This window comes from Siniperca chuatsi, linkage group LG13 (genome assembly GCF_020085105.1).
Source record: "Siniperca chuatsi isolate FFG_IHB_CAS linkage group LG13, ASM2008510v1, whole genome shotgun sequence".
In the NCBI taxonomy this organism is placed as follows: domain Eukaryota; kingdom Metazoa; phylum Chordata; class Actinopteri; order Centrarchiformes; family Sinipercidae; genus Siniperca; species Siniperca chuatsi.
In genome coordinates, this window is record NC_058054.1 from 20480004 (window position 1) to 20500668 (window position 20665).

A 20665-nucleotide genomic window follows, 5' to 3' on the forward strand; every position below is an offset into this window, starting at 1 on the left:
AGATGATGTTCCATGTGCAACTTCAATCACAACATATAAGAAATGTATCAAAATATGAAATGTATATATTTTAAGTCACACACTGTCAATAGTACATTATCATTATACCTTCTCACTGTAACTCAAAATACATGTAATTTTTTACTCCCTTTTCTTCAAGCAACTCACGTCTCCTTTCTTTATTTTAAAGAAAAGCATCAAACTAGTTGTTGGCGATGCTTTTTATTTTAAAAATGTTATATTGCAAAACTCTACCAGTAACATTACTCTGTTACAAACTGTCTGCAACTCACAGTGCAAGACTGGGTCTACTTGTTTACTATCCCTTGTTTACTATACTAAATTTGTTTTTCACTGCGTGAGAAAATGGAAGTGTGGTGTGAGAGTGTGTGACAAGTGTCAATTGTGTAAGTCTCACGGTCAATGCATGAGAGTTGGCAGCCCTGGTTTTTAGTCATAGTTTAAGAATGAATTGGGCGATTCCAGATTTCACACATGTTGACTGAGACGAAACAATGAGTGAACAATAACTACTGTAGCACAATACGGGCTTTCCTCCGTCTCGTCTACTCTGCCTCTCACTTCCTGCCTCATTCTGAATTTCAAGCGTCATCGGAATCACATGACTATAAACAACGTATTGGAGCGCACCTAGCTAATCGTGAGCCTGTGAGTGAGTTTCACCTACAGCACACAGAGAGGCTTCGCATCTAAAAATGCCAGGAGAAAACAAAAGCACTACATTTTGTGTAGCTATACTCCATAAGAATCCATCTTTACATAATAATCAAGTACATGTGTACCTGTTTAACCAATACATCTATGATAATCCTTCATTAATCAGTTCAGCTGTGTACTGTATATTCAATGGAATCATACATATGTTTCGTCAGTATAGCAATAACTTCCATTTAGCCAAAAATATACTTTATACCTTTTATTCAATTCCCTTCAAGTATTCACTACATATATTATATGAGTCTGGACAGACGTGGATGTAAACTGCAACTTGACTGGTTGGCAGAGGCATACAACTGCAGGGCGGCAATTCTAGTTGTAGCAATTGAACTAATGTGATGTAACATGTTAATTAGTAAGCAGTGACCAGCCAATAAACAACTAACAAGAGTTGAATGCTAAATAAGTGTGAACTTTTGTGAAAAGAACTGAGATGATAATGAGAAAATCCTTAGATTAAATTACCAAAGATTTGATAGGAACAATAAGGGGTTTGCTCTGTTTATTTTCTTACTAATAGCTGTGTAATGGCCTGCTTCTGGTGTTTACCAGGAGCATGCTGTTTTTGCTCATGCAGGTGCTGACTTGATGTTTTTAAAGTCCTAGGGAACAGGATGCTCCACTGCACTGACTTGCACAGGCCCAGATCCTGTAACGCATTTGGTCTGTTGGTTCTGCCGATTTAGTTCATCACACTGATGTTTTGATTTGGCTTTGCTTGGAGTTGCTTAGCTTATCCTGGGGTAAGTTTCTCTATTTGATACTTTAGAATAATTTTGATGTGCTTGACCTCAACTCTTTTGTGGAACTCATATTTAGGCAGATACATTGATGCTATTGACTTCAAACTCCACTTGACCTGCAGAGATTTATGCATCAAAGACAGCCTTCCTCTTGCTGGTAATAAGTCTGAATATATGTTGCAATAATCTGTTAAACCACATATCAGAAAATTTGTTACATGAGTCCTTCTTTATCAGCATATTTCTATTTTTATTTAAGTAGAAAATTTGCATATGTACTCGTCTGCTAATGGATTCTGGGTCAAATCTTTTCGCGATTAAGATGCAGGATGCTGGGATAAAGAAAAAGTACACACACTGAGAGGTTTTATCTGAGGGCAGAGCAGGAGTATACATGTGTGCAAGCAGCTATGCACACACACACACACACACATATATATATATATATATATATATATATATATATATGTGTGTGTATATATACACACACACACACAGGGCAGAGGCTGAGTGATAAGCAGGAGCTTTGGGTTGGCAGGCTTGTGGGCCTCGGAGGAAACATGAGTTAGACTAACGCATGTGTCTGTTTAACAAGCATGCTGGTGATGGGAGGCAGGGGCTCAGTGAAGGGGAAGAGTTTATGGAGAGGACGACCCCATGAGAGGCATCAGGAATAATAGCTGACGATACATCAGAACAGCCCAGACAGCTCGCTTTAAAAGCCATGAGGGAGACTCCTCCTTGGAAACTAAATGCAGAGCATTGCTTCTTTTTAGACATTTTTACGATAAACAGAGCGCACAAAGGAGCAGGAAACAGGTTATTGATCATTATATTTCAATTTAGGTGCACATTTGTGTTTTAAATCACAAAAACATATCACTTTCTTTGGCTGTACATTTGCAAATACTCCAGCTGCTTAGTGACTGTGTTTGTTTGCTTTGTGTCCTAATTTGACGTCCACTGATGCCATCAGTACTTAAAAAGAAAACCTTTTGTCTACAGGAGATGTGGGTGGGCTATGGGAGCATTCATATAGCTTTTCTCTTTCACTCTAAATGCCGTCTACTGAGAGCTATTAAAATCCCATTCAATTAGCATAAGGACATGTTAATTTAGAAAATTAAGAGTGGGGCTATGTTCTGTTAGCAGCAATAAGGGGTCTAATGTAGAATGGAATAATGATAAGACATCAAATGATGTGAAGGCAATCCAGCAAAGTAATATGACACTTGCAAACCAAATGAGATCTGACACACCGCTGTTTGAATATGGCGTCACAGCTTGTGAAGATATTCAACTCAGCCACCGTGAATCTTATGATCGCCCAAGATCAGCTTTGGTGTAGAGTTTGACTGATGGCTTTTTAATGCAATACTGACATTTCTACACTAAAGTCGCATTGTCAGTAATGCATCTATAAAAGTAGCAAAGTTGCAAATATTAAGTGTTTCTCCCAGGATTTTACTTTTGACAGGGTGGAAAATCCTCTCAATCAGCGTGAACTGTAGGCTATCTTTTGACACTAAAAATAGCACAAAATAACCAAGACTGATGGAATAATAAAATTCTGTCACTATGGCAGGGTGACAACTCTGAGATACGTTAAGTATTATAATAAAATAACAAGGAAAAAGTTGCAAAAACCATAACTGACAGTACCTAAATAAAATCATTTCAAGTTTTAGAGAATTTTGAATGAAACTGTAATGTAAAAAACACAATGACACTGATATCAATGACAAAATATCTGAAATGGGAGGTATTCACCATATACATCTGCAAACCAATATATTGGTTTGTTTCGCTACTCCAGAAGATTGTCCATTTTGTGATAAAACAAAATGAAGTTACTGATTAGATGCTTCAGAATAATTCAGACCTGGCTATTTGCTCCCCACTATCAGCTATAATCAACATTATCATCTTATTTCATTTTGAGAGCTGTGTGCTGCACAATAAAATGTTGAGAATCGCTTCCTCACCAAGATTAACAACAACAGAGGCTTTTGGATTTACATAAAGTCTTTCTATAATGAGTAGTGTGCCCCCCACCCCCCCACCCCACAGACACACATACACACCATGCAAAAGCAATGCAACCAGAAGGTTGCAATTCTTCACCCCACTCTCTCATTATTGCCGCAGCACTGATGAAACAGTGAGGATCAAGGTGCTGTATGGAGATGAAAGAGGAGATGCAAAGGATTTACAATGTTTCCCAGATCACTGATAAAGCACAGCGTAAACAAAACTTTGCCTGAGGTTTGCACCACCAGGGAGATGGTATTTATTCTCCAGATTCAGCGTCGTTGTTAAACTTGCAGCATTAGAGAGGCAGAGAGCAGAAATCCTGATGAGGCCCACCAGAGCTCCAAACTGCAACATTTGAACAAAACCACTCGGTTTGAATTTCCAGTGCTCGTACACATACCATACGGTCTCTGTACTCATTATCCCGCTGCCTGTGGAAACCCCCGATCCCTCCTCTAAGTGGCTCTAGAGCAGAACATACTGTATAATAGTCCATTAATCAGCGGCTCGGGAATACTTGTCGGCTTGGAACTTGAGGATCCTTGAAGTGCAATCATACTTAATGATAATTGTCAAGGCCACTTTCACTTGCGTCCGAGGTCCCTACAGCCGTGTAGCTGTAACTGTGATAGGCTTTCTCTTTGTTTTTGTCTGTGAGTGACATACAGTAAAGTGAAGTAGATGTGCAATGTGCAGTAAGCTGTTGGAGAATATTTCATCATCTCATTAACAGAAGCCACTGTCTTGGCTGCCATCTCTAGCAGTTTCCCCTTCAAATGTTTACCCCCCAAAACTTCCCAAAAACATTATGTAAGCTACTTTAATTATAAATAGTCACAGTTTCTCTTTCTTAAGGGAATAATATAATGACATCAAAGTCCAACTAATGTAGCCTCTACATTTATGAAATTAGTTGTGTCCTAATGCCAGGGCGGCCGACACTGTTACTGTTAACATTTATACAAAGCTACACCAGCCACAGCGCATATTTGTCCCAAATGGTGATTTCAACTGACGGCCTCATATATTCAATGTTATTAATATTTCAAATCATAAACAAACAATTAGTTCTGTTCATTTATTCAGCAGTGTTGGGTGACACCTCCGAGCCTGGCAGCACTTTCAGCACTCCCTGATCACATTAATCAAACTGGGGCTGACTCGCACAAAAAAAAGGCATCTGGAGACCGTTTTGAGATTAAGAGAGCGTAAGTTCTCTTATAAAAGCACTCGGAATCAGCACTTTCAGCCTGTGGGGACTGTTGGAAAGCAGAAGCTGCCATAACTGGACAAACAGCAATCTCACAGCCAGGAATCCTGTGGCCAATTATTGAGAGGAAACTGGTATATCCAAGGACAGCTCCGAAAACCTCAGCTGGATGTAGTAATTATGTCTCAAAATCGCAAGCCATTCATCTCTTCCGAACGCTATTCACCAGCAGAATAAATAAGCAGATCAAGATGTAAACTGTCGATTTCTTAGATTAGATTTATGTGTCTGCCATTGGAGTAATGACTGTTGTAGTAATCCCAGTCCGAGAGCAGAGGGGAACAGGCTGAAGTCACGTTACTGATGACTAAGCCAGTGACTAAGCTCACCTCAAGTGAAAATAAACTACCTACCTAAATGCCCTTTGAAAGTTGTTGTGTCTTCCCTCGCTAAGCTGTCTCCTCAATTAAGAAGGAATTTAGTAAAGCAAAGCCGGGTTGTCTGTGCAGCAGCAGTAGAGGACTCGGCTTAACTGGGTCACAGCAAATCCAGTCGGATGGTCTGGGCACATCACGTCTTCTGCTTGTGGACCGAGTAAGGCCACTGAGCTTTAGTTCAGCAGCACACACTGACTCACTCACACACACACACACACACACACACGCACGCACACACACACAGAAAGACAAACCAGGTTCAGATCACCTGAGGAAGGGCAGGGAGATGAGAGCACAGGCTTTTATTCTCTTTTAATATCCTGCCTTTGAGCTCAATTAAAAGATACAAAAACAAGACTTTCATCACTGCCACGTTAGCGGCTCTGTGAGGCTGTGCTTACTTGCTTTGAGGTAAATGCTAACATCAGTTATGTTTATTTACCACGTTCACTATCTTAAGGTGTGTTTTCGGACAGAACGCGAGCTGAATTTTATATGTGGCACGATTACATATAAAATCAGTGGAGAGACGTGAGTAGGCATGAATAGACAAAAGGCAAAGGCTCATTTATGCAAGCTGAAGACGTTTCAACTTTGCACTCGTGAATCTACTTCGTGTAAAGAGACAAGAAGAGAGAAAGGAGAGAGACTGGAGTTTCTGGTGAGCTCTGAGATCAAGTTCAATGCACACAGGCACAATACCATGGTCTACCATGGTCAGTGCATATGTTGCTAGCTAGCACACAGCTGTGGAAGAAGATAGTCGCACACTTGATGCAAGATGCATTATGCGAGAAAATGTTTTCATAATTTACCAACGTTTCGACAGGACAGTCTTCTAAGGGTGTTGAAGGACAAAACAGCATACAGCTAACATCTGTACAGTCGATACATTGGCTGTTAAACACAGTTCAATTCAACAGTCCAGCTGTCAAATTTGTATGAATGCCAGGTGAAAATTTGCTGATGATGGAGCTAGATGAAAAGTCAGGGGATCAGCCAGTTTATTACAATTCAGCTTGAGGGCAACATGAATGTCTGTATCAAATCGCATGGCACATTAGAACCACAAATGTCAACCTCATAGTGGTGCTAGAGGTGTTGAGAAGATGTTGAGATATTTAATTTGATAGGTGAAAATTTTTACCTGCTGGTAGCACTAGCTGACAAGCCAGGGGATAAACAAAGTCTTTAGAGATTCATCCTCTGGGGACCATGACTTTCTGTACAATTTCATGGAAATCCATCAAAGAGTATTTAAGAGATATTTCAGTCTAGACCAAAGTCGTGAACCTACCGTCAGACCGACATTTATATCCCTAGACCCACGGCGCTAGGGTGGCTAATAAAAATACAACTGACTTGATGTGACTTGACTTGAACTCTAACAACAGACAGACCAAAAGAAATCATAGGAATGAAACTCCCTTCCCCTCAAATTATTTCAGCTTTTACAACGCACAAGAAACTGTAGCTCCTCACATAGCTTTCTGTCATCCTGATGAGCAACTCTTCAAACACTCCCATGCCCTTGTTATGCTGCATTGTAAGCCTGCCATTCGAAGCTTTCACTCTTAATTTCCACACACATTCATCAGGAACAATAACAAGGCTAATTTCAGGCTAAATAATTGTCACCTGCCCGTGTTCCTCGTAGTGGTTGTGTGGCGTGTCTTTAATGACTCCTCACTCTGCTTCCAAACACTGCAGGACCTGAAAAGCAATAACAAGAGGGAAAGCGGGAGAGTATTTTCTTTGAAAGTGAAATGTGTATTTCCTCCCTGCAGGTAAATGTGTCTGTGCTACGAGCATTCACATTTTTCAGATGATGATGATGAAAGAGCAGTTCAAGTCTGCTTGAAGATGAAAGAGATGTCTGTGCTCCTCTCTGGATTCATTACTCTCAATTCAGTTGTCTTTTACACATTGCTCTCCTCCACTCTACCTCCCTTCCACCTTTCCATCCTCACCCTCGCACCCCCATCACTATTCGAACCCCCCCACTCGGCTGTCAGATCCCACTCTCCATGGCTCAATGAAGTCATCTTTACGTCCATTAATGGGATCACAATGATGCTCAAAGGACTTCGATGGGGAAATTGAGACAAATTGGCTGAGTTTCACAGAGGTTGTTGTATTATGCCACCTTGCACTAACTGGTTTCCTTGTAGCAGATCTCATTCTCAACATTCAGAAATTTAACAGACAAATGAATGCTTTGCAAAATGCATTTTCACACTCACGCACTCTAATAAACTGAAGGTCACATCTGTTGGTCTATTTCACACCTGCAGGAAACAGGGTTTGTCAAACATTTCTTTGTGTGTTTTTTTTTTCTTTTTGCATCTAAAGATGTTCATGCTGGGTAAATTGGGCAAGGTTAGATGGGTCAGGCTGCATGTCATGCTATTTTTATTTGTGCTTTGTTTTGTTTCCTTGTGTTTTATTTTGTTTTGTCCCTGAATTCCATCGTTATACTCTTCATCAGATCTAGGTTGGCTTGTCTCCGTAGATTTCTTTCAGACTGGCTTTTGGATGAAGGGCTCTACTGTATAAATAAATCTGACAACCATCAAAACTAGTTGAATGCCGCAGCTCATATGCTTTGTAATTGTGTTGAATATACAATATTTAACTTGGCATGTCACGGTTGTTTTGTGCAGAGAAAAGAAGTAAGTTTTCACAATGCAGGTATGTGAAATGGCACAATGGATGGAATCTTTGGAAATAATAGATAGTGAAAGTTTGAAGTCTTGACTTCATTCTCTGTCTGTAGCGCATGTTGTTGCCATTGCGGTGATATGACAGATAGCAAAAACAAATTACAGGGAACAAGGCTCAGGAATGAGAGTCTACCTGATGGTCTAACCTGACATTACACCGTTAGTCATCCTGATTGACTGTCTGACAGAGTTGATAACCTCGTCTCGTCTCTATCTGTCACTGGCCATCCTCCTCATGTGGCCCACTCGTCTCCTGGCAGGAAAGGAAGGAAGAGAAGAGAAGCGAAGAGAAAAACAGGAGGAAAGAAGGCAGCGGCAACTCTCAAAACACGAACATCTGCAGGGTCTATTTCACGGATCGTAAAGCATCAAAGACAAGGCAGGGTGACAACGACTGGTCTGATCACAGACACCGTCCTCATAAATCCTGCAGAAGATGACTGAGTGTTTTAGGAATTACATCCTAAATTCTGTGTCCTGTCTATCCCATTTGAAGTATTGAATAAGATGAATGAAAGTCAAGGAAATAATGTGTTTTGAGGAGTGATGAATCCCACAGAGCTTACTATAAAACTGCTCACACATTTGCAGTACTGTATGGGAAGGCTATGAAATGTTAACATATAATGTCTAAAATGTAACACCTCTCATTGGTTACACTGTATTTAGCTTTTCGCTTTATTTTGATGGTGTTTACTGCTTTTCAGAAACTCTCCAATTCACATTTATACAATATAATGTATTTGGACACATTTGTACAACCACAGTCTTACCAGTGTCCACAGGATAGTAGCCTGATAATCAGGCTGAATGATTTTTTCATTTAAATTCGGAAAGGAAAATGTGGGTAGCAATCTAGGCAAAACTGTAAAATAAAATGAATAAGGACTGTGTAAAATGATTAATTACATTAAACTCAACAAAACCAAGATGACCATCGCTTTAAATCTGCCTTAATTTATTTTTTGGCCACTGTAAATCCAATATTCACTGTCTTTTAGCTCTGTTTTTTGGTCTCTACTAACTCCTGAGGGAAATATCTGGCTCTTTAGCTGCTAAATGTGCCACTATGTTCACCGGCTAGTCACTAACTTTGTCTGAATGGCGTTTGGTGCTGGGCAGGTAGTGTATAATGGGTTTAACAGAGCTTGGGATTAACTAAGAGATGCTGGTGAGAGCTAAAGTGGTGAGAAATCAAAACAGTAAAACTGTGGGTCATAAAACCAAAACAATGATAATTTAATCTAACCAAAACCCCAACAACTAACAAATGGGTATAATGCCAATTTCTTGGTTATTCAGTTTTCATGATTTAATAATTTTGTAGAAATCATTTAAATAGCCATGGGAATGCCATTTGAGAACATGCTCTATCAGAATTTAATCACTTCTCTTTTAAAGCCATAAACAAAAGAACAAAGGAATTTGTCAGCTTTTGTCTTAGCATACTTGTTAATTCACAAGTCTCCACCACAGCCAACTCCTTGCATACTGTAGACCTCCAGCAGAGCTCGGAGACATTCCCAGGAAGTTACATAAACTCTTCCCTATAGGCCTTTCAGTTTTCCCCTCCAAACCATGACTGAGAGCAGAACAAAGAGAAAACCAATGTGGGAGTAAAATAAGGGCTTTTCACATGTAAAATCTTATTTAATTTGATTAATCTTTAATGGATTGTTACGGATTGTATTTATTTTAGATGCTATGTTTAGTAAGGATGGTGAAGATGTACCTAAATACCAAGGTTATGGATGCATTTGTTGATGTAAGTGAAAATAATGATAGCCTGGTTTACTTCAGTAATTCAATCCTTTGTTCTGATTTGTAATATATCCCTAATTGATTCCCACTAATAAATTGTTGGAAAGGCTTTTGGATCCCTGTGTTTAAATGTGCTCCCCAGGCAAGATGTTGTTAGCAATTGTTGTTGCGTTACCATCAGTGTAGTTTGTAGCTACGCTAGTGATGTGGCTCCCTGGAATGGCAATGTCAGTCTGTTGGCCGGTCCTCCACCTTGGTCCGGACTAAAATATCTCAACAACTATTGGATGGATCACCGTGAAATTTTGTACAGACATTCATGGTCCCCGGAGGATGAATCCCACTGACTTTGATGATCCCCTGACTTTTCCTCTAGCACCACCAGCAAGTCCCCAGGAACAGTCCACACTCTGTATTGAAACATTTGGCGTGACGCATACTTGCCCCAAAAGCATTTTTACCACATACAATCATTAGAAAAGGAGAATAAATGGTGAATTAATTTTTCTGAGCATCACGGACACCTCAAAATTAGTCTTTGTATTATCAGAATGTCTGTCCAATACAACAAAATTATTTTATTCCAGTCAGGTGTGGGGAGCCGACAGGAAGTCGGCCGCCTCGTCCAGACGAAGTCTCGAGCTTGCATGCTGTCAACCAGCTCGGCTTGAGAAGGATGCAGAAGTGTGAGGAAACCAATCAAGAATTTGCAATAAATGGGGAGTCATCTTGGAATGCAGTTTTTCTTAATACACCCATGGCCACCAGCATGTCAGAATCTGACTTTGTCCAAATCTTTGGTTTATGACCAAATACCTGCCAAACTAAAGACATTCCCATCAGCCTCAGCTGTACTTTCTGTTTAGGTCCAATTTGTAAACGTTAGCATGCTAACATCTTTGCATTGTCACTGTGAGTCTGTTAGTGTGCTGATGTTAGCATGTAGCTCAATGCACCACTGTGGCTAAGTACAACCTCACAGAGCCGCGAGCATGTGTAGAAATCCCCACATACTCCCACTGTGAAATTTTCTACCTTTTCCAGTTAAGTCTTCATGGAACTGCAAATCCTTCACAGATGGGAAGTGGGAGAACTACTTCTGGCTACAGGAGACTGAAGTGAATGTTCACTAATGCATATTATTTTAACTGAAGGCAATGAATGACTGGCTTTTGCGATTAACCTGCATATCACCTTTACACACCACATCAGGAAACAGCTCTTATCTGTGTATCATGGTCATAAGAGGTAATTCCAAAATGACCCCAGTCTCTTAAGACATGTTATCGTCTATTAGTACCATGTTACACCCATAGAAGGCATTCACCAGTGATTCTTAATTAAACATGATCAGCACAGACTACGTCTAAGACATTCCTGTCTTGATAAGCCATAAGAGCTCTCCTGGGTAATGTGAGAGCTAACATGCAGTGTGGGGGGATTACGATTAGCTTTAAGCTCTGCTTCGTTCCTGCTGCCCTTGTCCGTCCTCAGCAGTCTGTCCTTAGCAGGCTGAGACGCCCCAGTGAGTTGAAGGAACATGCATTTATATCACCGATGTGGTCATTAAAGCACTCCAGAGTTTTCATCTCACTCCAGCCTCAGAAACTGACATTTTAAGCTGCGTTGCTATTAACTGGCTCACATTTGGGTTGGGCCTCCAAGAGGACTGTTACCATATGCTAATTTGGCAACTGAATTACTTAAGGGTGTGAACTGTATGCAAGTTTTATTACTGCTATGGCAGATGCTTAATGACCCTCAACAATGATAAAATATTTTATAATGATCAAACTCTAAGAACTCCAGGCCGGGTGCTGCAAGATGGGTGGAAGGAGACAAATAATTTAACAGCCCTCTGTCTGTATAGAGCTCAGAAACATTTTAAATACATCATAAAGACAAAATCGTGTAGTCTACAAAGGCCCTCATGTCACATATTTTACTGCTGCCGGAAATCCCTATAAGTGCTCCTGACCATAGATTGCATATACCGATGGACGACACGTCTCCACTTCCTCCCACTGTACAAAAGTAAAGCCAAAATATCCCGGATACCGGAGCTGCTGTCTTGCGCTTTTGACGTCATTTGGAGCCAGAAGCTGCGCAGTGGTGATCGGGGTTGGAGCCGCGGTATCGAGGTCCCGCCCATACACCCGGCCGACTCAATCACGAGCCGACCTCAGCTGTCAATCATGACGTGAAACCCCCTTTATATAGCATCAAATTACTAATTAAAACCAAACTTATCAGAAAAATGAACACTTGAACATACATCTGCTTGATAAGAACTACCTAAAATAACATAAACCGTCTTTAGGAAAAATTTATTCGGCGTGTACTTTGAGCTTTTAGTTTGGCTCATGTCCCATCCGCTAACATGGAGGGGGCGGGGTTTATGATCTGTATTGCAGCCAGCCACCAGGGGGCGATCGAGATGTTTTGGCTTCACTTTTGGGGGGTTGTCATGTCGTCCATCTTTATATACAGTATAGTCTCCTGACTGACAGCCTGAGACAGTAGGAATGTTTTAATATTGAAAGCAGTTTCCATGTTTCTTAAAATATTCAATGTTTTTAATTATAATGGTCCATTATGTATGCTGAAAACATACAAAGCTCCCAGAACAATAGTTTTGAATATTCTACCTGCTCCCACATTTGCATTACTTTTATGTGAGCAATGAAAGATAGAAGCCCTTTTTAGTCATGTTGGATTTCTTAAACTGATATATCTTTCATGAAAACACTGTAATCAATAATCCTTTTGTTAACTTTAGTGCTGCACTTTAAGCATACATTCGTTACTGCAACATACATTTGATAAGATTAGTGAAATTCTTAGTGTTTCCTGCTGAAAAAGACTTCTTTGTTATAGCTAATGGTCCTATAAGAGGACAGTGCTCCAAATAGCTCCCTCTTACTGAAATACTATCAAAATATCTTTGGAAGGTTGACAAATCACTTCAATGGCTTTCATCTCCATTTATGAAATTACCCTTTTAGCTCAAGTGCTCTGATGAATTTGCTCAAAACTGAACGTTCTTAAGATGTATTTTTCCCTTTGCTTCCCTCCCCCATGTAACTGTAATTCTCTTTTTAAAAAGAAAGGTTCAAGGCACTCTTCTGGCAAAAAGTTAAAAAGCCTTTATTCAGATGGTGAAATTTCACCATAAAATAGCGATCTGAATAAAGGCTTTTTTTGCCAAGATTGCCTCGGACCTTTCTTCTTTTTTGAACTTTTGTGTTCCCTACCAAAGAGCACATTCATTACATTTGTTTGAACGTTTGAGCACTCCGGACCTATTCTTTTTTGTTTCCAGAAAATTACTTGGATTTCTCCCTTGAATGTAGTTTAAAATAGACAACATTAGAATCAGTATTGTGAGCATATTGTTAAACTTGTCAGTCACACTCTGAAGAGAAAATAAACTTTATTGTCATATAAGGGCAGGAAATGTGTCTTGCCTCAAAAATCAACATAATTATTTCAGTATTGGGCATCCTCAAAAATGGCACTTAAATTTGTATTTTCACATTTGACATAATTTTCTATTAGCCTGTCTGTTAATTAGCCATGCTAGCAGTGATGGCTAGTCTCTTGGTCGGTCTAGCACTTTTGTACAGACTGAAATATTTCAACAAACATGAATGTACTGTACTTTGTGTTTAGTGCTAATTAGCAAATGTTAGCATGCTAACATGCTAAACTAAGATGATGTGCATTGTAAAAAATTATAGCCTACCTGCTAAACATCAGCATGTGAGCATTGTCACTGACTATGTTAGCATGCTGGTGTTAGCAATTAGCTCAAAGCACTGCACAGCTTCACAGAGCTGCTAGCATGGCTGTAGCCTCTTAATCTTGCTAACCTAATCTGTACCCCAAACTGTGTGCCCCAGCCCCAATATATAAAAGTTCATAAAGGACTGGCAAAACATTGACCTTTTTTACAGTAGGTAGAAAATTCAAATGTATTAGGTATTAGGCTATCTCAGACATTTTGAAAAAACCCTGCTTTCACTGCCTCAGAATCACAATCATCAGTAATGAGGGTGCCAAGATAATGTGATTCCAAAAGATTTATAACAATCAAACAGCGGAGCGGCCAGGAGATTGAGCCATTTCACAGACCAGAGGACAGACATCACTACTGCCTTAACTGCAGCCCCTATTTCCACTTCTCATTGAAAGAGAGAATACTGATTTAAGCTACCATCTTCAGACAGGTGCTCTTATAGCCATCATCCATTCCTATTACGATTCAATCACTGATCCCAATAGACAAATAGGTCTCGAAGAAGGCTACCTTATTGTAAAGATGTATCAAACTTACCTCACTAAAATGTATTCATACAAGAAAATTACTCATGGTGGTGTACTGTGGTATCCACCTTGGCTTTTTGTATAAGTACATTCAGAAAGAAGAGAAACGGCAGACGAGATGATTGTATTTATTTAAGGGTAAACACTGGCATACATGATAAAATATGCTTACACATGCACATCTGCACCCAGTGGATAACACATGAAAGCATTTTACACATTTTTTCTTCTGTTGTCTGCTATGGAAATATGCAAGATAATGTGGCCCTTTGGGGGGGGAGATGCAAGACGGTATTCAGGGGGTTCTGCAGGGAAGAAAATTGATCAGGAAAACAAAAACAGCATTCTGTTGCCTGTTTCTATTCATCTCCCATATCTGCAGAAAATGGTTTGTGTATTAGAATAATGCACAACTTCCATTCACAGTGTTTAAGACATTTTCAGTAGCTTGCAGGCATACGTACTCAAACAATCCTATTATATATGACACAAAGTGTGCTAAGTGTGTCTGAGGCCTTGAATTTAATAGCTCATTTGTGCTCTGTGCCCAATGTCTCTTTACTATGTGTAGTTCAAAGCAATCCTCTGTTAGGACTGAATGCAATTTGGCTTTTAAGTCTTCACATATCAATGACAAACCTTAGGCTCCACAGAAAATTAGAGCTTTATTTCTTGTCTTCAGCAGTCCATTTTCATTCCTCTCTGGAACTTGAAAGGCTGAATGCAGCCGACAGATTGTTATGTAAATGGCAGGTGAGGAGTGGTGCCTTAATGAGAGCTACTGCAGGATTGTCAGGATGTGACACTGATTACAGGCGACACGGCGGAGATGTGACTCTGCTGCCATCTGCTGGACAAACACTGAAGCATACAGTTGATCTGGACCCATGTTTATCAAACTGCTAAAAGTGACATTTTAGACTTTTACTCCAACTCGCAAACTTAAGAATAAAAGCGATTAATCAGATTTCTTACAACTTAAAAGTTTTACTTTACTTTTAACTTGAAGAGAGCTCCAGCACTCTTTTAGGTTGTTTAAAAACAGATCCTAGATCAGGGGTTCCCAACTTTTTTGGCTTCTGTCCCCTTGAAAATATGCATTGTTTACATGTGGCTTCTTGTCCCCAGTTTAATATTTCCTGTGCTAAGTCATTTATTTAGTGATTTTTCCTGCTCAAATTGTTTAGTTTAATTTTTAGAGGCTTGAAAGGCAAATAATAAAACAGGATTATTAGAGAAAAGTCAGAAAAAATAGTATAATATTGTGTACAAGAAAAATGTTTTGATTCTCTCCCATCCCACTGGTCACCTCATGGAGGATCCCGACCCCCATGATGGGAACCAGGGTCCTATATGACTGCAGTACAGAAACAGAGGTGAGCACACATTTTCTGAGACATGCTTTGGAGTGATTATACACAAAATCGTCCTCTGAAGCAATATGTATGCAGAAAGGGATTGTTTAAGGCTATTGTTTGCATTTGAATTAGATATCTGATAGGACTGACAGATTACATGACTCTTTTTTCTTTCTTTTTTTGCATCTCTCCAGTTTGGTTTTGTTTTTGTTTCCATTTCAGTCAATTTCCCTTTATTTCAGTCCTATTTATATAAGTTATAAATATGATAGATTTTTCTTTCTGCTGGGGATAGGAGGAGATAAAGATGTTACAGAAATGAAAATCACTGTTTTTAAAACTAAAATTACATATATTTTTGCAGATTTAAAAAAAATGATGCACGCCAGTGTAGATTTAGGGTAAATACTTGTCTTTGATTGGCTCTTCTAGCTAGGATCATTCATGTGATTAATCATGCAATCACTTGAGAGTTGCACTTAAAGTAAAGATAACTTCACTGTAAATAAAAGTTACTCAATAAATGTGTCTTGTTCTAGCAAATTACTTTTTTACTTAAGTTGGCATTTTAGAGCATTCTTAAGTGTAATTCTTAGAAAATAGATAAATACTGGCCTGGATAGATAGATAGATAGATAGATAGATAGATAGATAGATAGATAGATAGATAGATAGATAGATAGATAGATAGATAGATAGATAGATAGATAGATAGATAGATAGATAGATAGATAGATAGATAGATAGATAGATAGATAGATAGATAGATAGATACTCCAACATGAAGCAACAGTGCTCAAATGTAAGCGATTGAGGTCACATGCTGGTTTGTCAGCGTACTCCAGGGTGAACACAAGAGTGAGCAGTGGGATCACCGACTATTTTTGTGACTTGGCCCTTTGTCATCACTGCTGTAAGGGCATCTCGAACACAGACTGTGCCTGGCCTGAGAAATAGCACGGTGTGTGCTCCCCTCTCACTAAAGGAGAAACACCGGAATGATGATCCCAAAAAGAAAGTGAGGCGAGACCAGGAGAGGCACATGTTTGACTTTTACTGACCTCAAATCCCAGAAATCGTCTAAGAAGATACTGTTGAATTAACTGCACAAAGTGGTCTTGTGTTTGTCAGCCCTGCCAGTCTTAGATAGCAAAAGGGCAACCATTTTTTGATGTGTCACTTGCTGAGGACGGAGGTGCGTTTGTAACAGGATGGCATTTGGGGAAATTGGGCAAACCTGCCTTATCTAGTAAAAGGACAGTCATCTTTTTTTTTTCATCTTCACTTTGTGATTAATGTTGATATGTCAGGTGCATCTTTGACGTTTGGTTCATTTCCAGTTACCCAGTTCCATGTTATTTGCTCACAGTGCTCAGTCATAAGATATTTATTTTTGTAGATGAAAATACGCAATGGTTTCAGTAGGCATGTAGCCAAGAGTGATCTTGCCTCAGAGAGGAAACCAGAGTTCAGGGCACACTGCTGATAAAAGCCTGATGTGATTTCCGCAATGCTTTATCTTTCAGACAAAAGATATCACCACCCATGTGACAAATGTTGCGTCTGATCAAGTGATGCATGGTATTCCTCCCATTGGGAGCCCAAAATTCCCACACACACAACTCTGAGGGGATCCACTGTTCCTGGCATGTGGCAACATGGGAAGTTTGTTGATCATCGCTGTCACATTCGCTCTCAATTAAATGACGAAAAGCACCCAAACAGCAATACTGTCAGCCTCTAAATGCTTTACTATACAAAATGTATAACTAACATAAAAGCCACAATGTATATAAAAGAATAAATCTATGTTTTCCTATCCCATCATTGGTGTTTTGAGAAATTCAAGGTCAAATTAAGAACCACATTAACCCTTTAATGGTCTCTGTTTTTTTTTCTTAATTTCCTTTGGGCACTTACAATAAAACATAATTACTTTTTTCTTAACTGACCACACAGAGTCTCTACCAAATAGCTGAGAGAAATATCCATTTACAGTGAAAGTGCACAAGATGTATACATTTGTCTCCATTAAACTGAAATAATGAATTAATCATGTGTTTACATATAACATAAACATGAAATGATCAAACAATCAAAGGTCAAATAAAAATAACATAATTTAATCTGCAGTTCAGTCTTTGTAGAACCAGATCAGAGTTATCTGAACAGCTCAACAGTTTTTGGGTATTATCTTTTCTGCTAGCCATCACTACCTGGAATTCAAAAAAACGAGTATTTGCTATTCACTTCTGAAACTAAACAGGCCACATGTCACAGAGATTTCTTTGCGGCTAACTTCCTGAACCGAAATCAGCTGAACAGGCTCTGAAAACCCCAGTGCATCCTGGGTATTTTTTTTAACCTAAGACAGAAGTATGTTAGTGCTTTACCCAACCGGATCAGTCAGGTTGAGTGAAGCACAACTAATTTTTCAACAAGATTTCACAACTCAAAATGTGCTTAACTAGGCTGGGAACCAGACGAATCTGCGAGCTCATGTTTTATTTGCTCTGGCAAAGGTGTCTGGCCCGCATTATTTTTTTTCCCGCCAGCTTTCCGCTAACATTCACTTTGATTGACTAGTACTCGTTGCTTCCGTTGGTTAGGTTGGTTAAGGTTAGGGTTATGGTGGGGTTAGGATTAGGGATAGCCAATCAGAGGCAGAGTAGGGGCGGGACTTGGTGGAAAGCTGGTGGGAAAGAAAATTATGTGTCTGGCCCCCCTCCCATTCAGACAGATTTCCACCCGTGGAGTGTGACCTTAAACAACCAAGATGGCTGCCGCTGAGCGTGGAACGTTTTGCATCAGTATTAAACAAACTGTATATTTTCTCGAATTTCTCCATGTTCTCTTGCCGTACTTCTGACAGGATTTGGTCAACTTAATTTACCCACTATGCTACATCACATGTTTCGTTGCTCTAATTGGTTGTAGGACTATCCAATTGCATCCAGACTCATTTTGGTCTGCGCCCTTTGATAACGCCCCTTGGAAATCGAAAATGAACTGAGAGGTGCGATGCCAGGCTAGTGCTTAACCAAACAGCTAAGAAGACCATAAGGGTTAAATTACTGCTTAGACTACTTTATGTGTCACTAACATGACTTGGAATAGGTGCATGCATCTTTCACACGGTAACTGCTTAGCTGACATCCTTTCATCCGTATTTAGTCATTTTTTGTCATGTGAGATCAGTTTGATTGACAGGTGTTTTTTAAGAAACAGAAAGTTTACCTGTGAGTCACTGCAGCTTTAGACAGTCAACAGTGCTGAGTCTCTTAAAGGAAGCAGAGCGCCGGTTGCTATGTGGGTGGACGTTTCACGCTGGCATTCAACAGCCTTGAGCGGGTTTTAAACCATTTAAACTGCTAGTTGTACTGTATGTGCTGTGGCTTCCTCCACCTCCAATCGAAGATGGCATGCTGTGAAACTGTCATTATGCTCACTTAGTAAGCTACCTTTTCCACCACCTCCACTCTTAATGTGAAACACTTTGTCTTGTTACAATGATTTGGAAGGGCTTTTCTGCGAGCACAGCCATGAAAGGATTACATTAGGTTAAACCTTCCAACGGAAGTGGGAGGATTTCAGAGACAATCCAAAAAGATGGAACAGAACCAGATGCATTCATCATTTTAATTACTTGCATAAGACTATGTAAATGAAGAATCTATGATAATTAAAGGAGCATTAAGTAATCATTATCAATCTTTGTAACTGTCTCATCCTACACAAGCCCCTGGCACACACCCCCTCTGCTCCTGCGCGAGTAGAGATGTAACAGACGGGTCGAGTGGAGAGCCGGAAAGGTTACACTGTAATATCAGCACTGCTTTGTCACTGCTTTTATAGCTTCAGACAAACCCACAGAGCTCCAGGATGGAGCAGGTGAAAATGTGTACAGGTGGAGATTTTAACTGTCTTGAAATTCTGGTTGGTGAGCACTTAATGTCCAAAACTGTGTTCGTTCAAGGCAGTGAGTTTTGAATCAGTGAGTCATTGTAATACTGATGTGAGATGCACATTTTTAATATTCTACTAGGTTCTGTGTAGAAAATCACACACTTATTATTTCACTTATTGTTTTTTCATATGTATTGTTTAAACATCTGGCCCCTGGAAACAGGAAACAGGAACATTGATAGGATTCTTGTAGTAAGTAAAGAGAAAGGGAGAAATTCCAAATCATCATTTTAATCTCTATTTCTCCAAATGTTTTCACAGATTTAACATACGGCTGCACAATATGGACTGATGAGTTAGAGTTCTACCTAGCATTACAATACATTGTAGAAAATGCTGCTTCCTCATACCCTAACCTTGATGTGCATACCTCCTTTATTGCTGTGCCACTGAGGTCTCTTGGAAACCCAAAGATCAGCCAGGCAGACAGTGACATGTGGTGACTTCAACTTTAATCTGCTGCCAGGGCAGGAAGGAGCATCTAAAGGTCAGATTTTATTACTTTTGCTGTCTGCTCAATGCTTGGATATTCTGCAGCCAAATACTGATAAGCTCCAATCGCATACAGTAGGAGGTGTCTGGACCTTTATTTTATTTATTTTAATTTTTAATTTACTCACTGTGTTTTGGACAAAGCACCTTATGGAGGTATTCACGTGTAGCTGTACATAAACTGTGTCACTGATTGTCAGTGCAAAAACAGACCTTGAAATTCACACTATCTAGATTACGAAGAAGTTCTGGAAGCCATTTTCCCTGTTTTGGGATGGGCTATCTTTCTCTTGGCCATTTTAATATTCCACAACATTTCCATCCCTTTTGTTACTTCAGAATAGCTGTAATGCTAATTAGATACCAGCTTGTTGTTGTCGTCAAACTCTGTGCTGCATAGCAATGAGAAGGATCTAACACTTCTTGCGTCCTTTGAGCTCTTGTCTCTGCCACTAGCAACGCTCACAGCTCAGCTTTGTGAAGGGCATGAAGAAACAGTCACCCTGCACATTAATTCTCACTGAACTTCTCCTGGACTCCCGGCAGGCCAGAAGCAAGCTGCAGATGTAGCCAGTAGGTGCAGTCTGACTGAGAAACTCCAGCATACACAATCTGCAAACCAGCCAATCCCACTTCTACTCATTTCCCATGAGAAGTGAGCTATATCCTGTGCAATGCATGCAAGGATCACTTGTGGAGCAAAGATAGTACGTCACATAGAGGCTCCATGATTACACAGAATCAAAAAATAAATCTATGCATGCCACACATGGACTGTTTGTTATTTAATGTTTTTCAATATTAAACCTTCATCCTTAAGGAACTCCCAATGTCTACATAGTGTATAGTAGGTCTAAAGAGTCTTTGAATGTAGATT